We start from the raw sequence: 6000 nt of genomic DNA on the forward strand, positions 1-6000 counted from the left end.
ATATTTCAAGACATATATATGCCTATCATCATATGATGGTGTAAGATGAAAAAGAAAAACCTAGTTGTTTGACCATTCGATGTCAGTTGCGATATAAGCATGGTCAAGTCATATACTTTCTCGGCGGTGGAGGAGGAGGAGGAGGGAGGGAAATAATGTGAGAATTTGCATGGATAAGGTTTTGTGTAGTTGAGGCTGTGGGGGTAAGGTTGCGAAATATGTGTCCTTAGTCTAATTCGACCCCACTGCCCTGGCGACATGTCCTCAATCATTTTGCCCCTATTAAGGTTCAAAAGTAATGCCAAAAAGGGATGTCCCATCCTCATGAGTTAGAGAAAAAGAAAAGGTATAGAACAGTCCACCCAAAACTAGGGTCGCCCAATGGAAACCAAGGACTCTACGTTAGACCAAGCAAAGACCACGTTAATCTTTCTCCTTTGAAAAAGAAAAACCCCACAAATGAAGGAATTCTTCCAGCTCCTAATCTTAGCTCTGGCGTTGTCGTATCATGTGACATTGTGAAGTCTGTGTGGAGGTGCATTCCTTAATTGGTTTAAAGTAGTGGAAAGCACACAATCTTGGCCAGCTTGATTTGCGTGTCTATGTTGGTACGATTGTAGTTTCTTTTGGCTTTTAAAGTAATGCATGCTCTCTCTCTCTCTCTCTCTCTCTCTCTCTCTCTCTCTCTCTCTCTCTCTCTCTCTCTCTCCTGTTCCCATTTTAAAGAAAAATAGCAGTGATAGAGGAAACCGAACTTAGGAACATAAATTGGATCGCACCGAACTTAAGAACATGAATTGGATCGCAAATGGGTATAAGAAGTTATGAAGTAGGTTCTACATTTGAAAAATTCGAAATGGGTTTACAATGAATGTTAGTGTTTGTAGGGTCATACCACCCTCTACACTTCAACATGAATATAAGCAGTTTGCATCCTGCTCTTCATGAAAAGACACGGTATTTTGTAACATGATTTTTAACTATATATGCATGTATCTTTTTTTTTTCTTTGGGTCGAACATGTATGCATGTATCTTAGAAGTCATGAATATATTGTTCGGGTAAAGTCAAGTCATGCCTTTCCAAATTAAGTTAGGTCGTATTTTTACAAGTAAAGTATGTTTTGTTTGTATTTTAATTATTGAGAAATCTTATGTTTCACTATACATTCTTGCCGACACAAACATGTTCTACTAAGGAAGAGCTCGTTCTTTATGTTGACTATGCAAGTAATTCAGGTTAATTGTCTTGTTTAGTAATATATTTTAACAAAAATTTGAACATAATTATGTATGAGAAGGATTCGACTTTTTCTCCTCGGCAATCCCCAACCCAAAAAGAAAAGAGAAAACAAAGCAAGAAGAAAGGAAGAAATTGAATAGCACCTGTCAAAATCTCCCGAACATTCACATCCGATATGAGACCGAAGCTGAACTAAGAGCTGTCCTCATTAATTCCATGGAAACATACAGACTTAGCTTCTCTTGCATCCATTATTGAGTGTGTACAAACATATATATTTATATATTAAATAATATATATGAATCTTGAAATATGTGTTCAGATTGGATAGCATAGCTCACCTCTTTTCACATCCAATAGATCCGATTAAGCCCCGAGAAGAGAAAAAAATTCCCATTTGACAAAACAACACACACCCTTCACTCTTCCAAGGATGTGTCACACTCCTCATGTCAAGTACACCCGAATGACATAACATCACCAAAGGAAAAATAATAATAATAAGTGGGGTCAAGAGAGCGACCGAAGAGCGATGTACCACTGCAGTTTCTTTCAAAAACTCTCAGAGTGCATCGAAATTATGAATTCGAGTCATCATTGCTCGTCAAATATAACGAGATTCCAGTACTTTTTATTGCAAATCGACAATATGCAGGCGTCGCCCAATTCATCTGGACGGATAGAGATACTTGTGTTCCAAGAGAGTGCTTGGAAACCGATCGGATTCAAAAACGCAAGTCTCAAAGTCCTCAAACCTTCGTTTTACTAGAAATGTGAGGAAGGATTTGGTCGAGGCCCCACGGCATCAAACACACAAATTCACCAAAAGCAGCAAGAATTTTAGGTGCGGGCCTTTCGGATCGCCTTCATCATGCATCTTGCCCCACCTAATGAGTAGTGATCCATCGCCCCCTAAGTTGTACCGTACGATTTGATTTCCAATCGTCCCTATGCATTGCATTTCCTTGTAAGACCTTCAATTAGGTCCTTGATCATTGCGACCCTTAGGATTCTCAAAGACATGGCTGGTTTTAATCACGGCCAAATCGCTTTCGTTCGTCGGGTAATCGCCCCTTCCCTGCTAACCGCTGTGTTTCTTCCGAGTACTTTTGAGCCCCTTCATTCTCAGCCGTTTATGGTTTTACTACCAAGAATTCAGTTATCGAGGATTATACGGTCCAAATTATTGGGGATTTGGTCTTGGAAAGTGCACTTAAATTGTGATTGTGGAGAGGGTAGAAAGTGATTTTCGTAGACGGGTTGTGACTATTTTATGTGCCTCGCTACCTTTTTATTGTATCAATTGTCCATATTATATCAAAGCATTCTCCACACAAAAAAAAAAAAAAACATATATTTAAAAAAAAAATTCTGAATCATTATACATATCTATATAATTGGATCCGAAAAATCTCCGTGAATCTTATCTAATCTTGAAATTTTCTAAAGTCTTGACTTCTCTAGAACCCTTTATTATACTTTTCCCCCTTTTTTCCAATCCTATTATTATATGACTTTTATATAAAAATAATATATTTATTTATATAGATATTATTATTTTCAAGGTCCAGAGTTGCCATCGCAACTTTATAAAGACCGAGATTCGTCGGGAGAGAGAGGGTTATTATGGGGACAAGAATATGACGTCATTACCACAGTGATTGTCGGCAAAACCTTGTTTTAACCAAATTGGTAATCTCAACAGTATTCTCCACTATTTAATCTCGATTTAAAAAATGAAAATCTCCTGATTCGTTTGCACTTTGCACTGCTTTGTCTGCCATTATTCGATTTAACTTTTCAACACCAATATAAAAAGGAAAAAGAAAAGATTCACCAGCTTAAACTTCCTCTCCTGCCGCTTAAATGGTGAACATCCGTTTAATTAATCTGACTCCAGAATTAAAAAAAAAATAAAAAAATTTGTAAATTAGAAAAGGGGTGGCCATGATAAAAAGAGAATCAAGCTTTTTCTAGTTTGACTTCAGACGCTCGATTAACTTTTCTTTAACTGTTACTCATTGCTTATGATCTACATTTTTGCTGTGGATCGAAGTCATAACCAAGATCGAGATCATTGTTAGTACCCATTTTCCAATTGCATAAATTGTGAAAACTAGTGGCAACCCAAGTGGGATCCGACGTGACGGTCCTTGGTTCAAATGTATAGTGTCTGCTATATCTCTTTTCTTAACTTTCACTATACATCCGCCACTAGTGAAAAAAATGGGTATCTAATAACATAGAGTGACATGACTACCATCGGATTTCGATGAATTAAAGGGAATTAACACGAGATGAAACGTCGGCAAATTTTGATAAAGTTAAATATCGTGTGATTGGTAGTGGGCTTAAGATTGCTAGAAGAAGGAATCTCGTTTATTTGCCATCGAAGGTTCTAAGGTATTATTACGAGCCGACCATGATGGTTAATAGTGAGAGATCTACACCCGATAAAGCCCAATAGGTACATTAAATCCAACTTGACCCTTATTCTATGGGAGTTATGTCAATGCTCAGAATTGTGCTTAACCATATGATCAATGGTCAAACCAATGCTATCATGAGATGCCCCAAAAGACGAGTGAATGGCATTGTTGGTTGGGGGAGAGGACTTTCTTTGAACAAATTCATCCCTCCTATTCTATCAAAATCATCTAAAATTTCATTTCATAAAGTCAAAATTAACTTCGAATCTTACGACTCATTATAGATTCACTTTACATGTATATACAATCCCCCTCAACATGCCACGATCGACATCATCGCCAACATATAAGCCAAAGCAATGTGAGTTCTAACCACAAATTTTACCCAATTCGTCAAGGGAGCCGTTATCCCCGTAAAAATTGATAGATAATATTAAGAAGTCACTTACAGAGTAAACATAAGTAAAAATAACTCCGTTGACACGCGAGCTACTCGATGGGCAAATTTGCACGTGAATTTCTCCTCACAAAGATTTCTCCTCATAAGGAAAAGATTAGTGGTAAAACAAAACCCCTTTTTTCTTTTACTATATTAAAGTTAACTGCAATTTTTTTTTCCTTTTTTTGAGATAACAAACATGTAATCAACAGAATAATGACTCGGAATCCCAGAAAATAACCACGTCAAAATCAAATCAAGTGGGCATGTCACAATGATTTCAAACATAAAAGCAGAATTAATTAAAGTGGGGGAGGGGGAATATTATTATTGTTATTATTATTCTTATTATTATTTAAATAAATATCACCTTTGTGTCAATTCTATTTTTGGATATATATCATATCACGACTGGTTAATCATTGCAATGGAAGATGCTGCTGCTTTCAAGAGCCGGGGCCCATCTTGCAGCGATTGGAGATTTCGGGGTGGGGCCCATCAACTACTTCATCCAACTGTAAACCCAACGTCACATCTTCCGCTAAAGTGAATTCGGATGTACCAGATTGCTGTCCCCCTCTTGATTGGGTTCCCCTTCTCGGTTCCCAATACGAAATTACCAAAAAGAACAAGCTTAATAATGATAATAGGAGGAAATTAAAAATAAAAAAAATAAAAAAATCTCCCACTACACCCTCGAAAGTTTGGCAAATTCGCATTACAGCCCAAAATCGAGACGATTTTCTTAAAAGGGACATTTAGAGTGAATCTTATCTCAAACGAACGACACCTTAAAGCGAGTAATTTAATTTTGAAGTGCACATTCGCCTATTCCTTTCCTTACTCACTCTTTACTTCGCCTAATTCATGCCGTTTGATGCGTTTTTTCTCGTTTTGCGAGAAAAAAGTGAAGTCAAAAATCCAATTCATTCCAACTTTTTCGTTTCTTTTTTTTCCACAGAATTTTGAGACCTTCGAAGATCAACAGCATGCGTGACACGTCACCTATTCATCATGCGAAGTCATTGGAAACGTCCGTTCCGTTCCTTGTCGGTCTCTTTACTTCGTCCGGTCCAAGTCATTTATGTCCTTTTCAAGTAGTCATTTTTTTCCAAAAAAAAAAAAGTAGTCATTTAATTTTGACCAAAATGAATTATGGCCGAAAATTCAGGAAAAATAAAATATAGAAAATGGGGACAAGCAATGCTTTGCTTTAGATCCACATATGGAAGTGGGTCTTTCTTGGTATGCGGGAGAAAAAATTGATTTTGGTGCGCTCGAAAAAAGTCGGATTTTGGTTATTTTGGAAGGCCTGAAAAAGGAAAAAAGGGAAAATTAAAAAAAAAGGAAAAAAGAAAAAGCCAAAAGAGAAAGAAAGGGGGAGAAAAAACAGAGTATGGGGGAGATGGAGATATGTCCAGGAAGACCGTACAGGAGGCGGATCGCTGTCCACACGGTTGGGTTTTTTGCATGGGGTTGCTGTCGACCCTGAAATCCACCTAATTTATTTTTTTCCCCCTTCTCTCCGCCAGATTTTCGTACCGCAAGACCCAATAATTATTTTTGCTGAAATTCCAGGATGTATAAAAAAAAATTGGTGATCTTCGCATTGAATTCAGGCGACCTCTTCGGCCCTACCAGAGCACGATGGCATTTATAACATCTCTTGTTTTATAGGTCAAGAACTGGCCGTAAAATAGGCGTACTCCCTCTCAACTTTAGATCCAATTCTAATTATGCCTGAGCTTTTTTTTTTTTTTTGTTCCAACAAAAATCCCAAACCTTCATTATAGTTTCAAACCTGCCCGTGGGTGTAGAAATCACAATTGGTTTCTTGAAAATTATTAATATGAAGGTTGATTCGAGGTTCATTATTAGAGCTCATATTTT

Source organism: Eucalyptus grandis, chromosome 2, assembly GCF_016545825.1.
Source record: "Eucalyptus grandis isolate ANBG69807.140 chromosome 2, ASM1654582v1, whole genome shotgun sequence".
Lineage (NCBI taxonomy): Eukaryota > Viridiplantae > Streptophyta > Magnoliopsida > Myrtales > Myrtaceae > Eucalyptus > Eucalyptus grandis.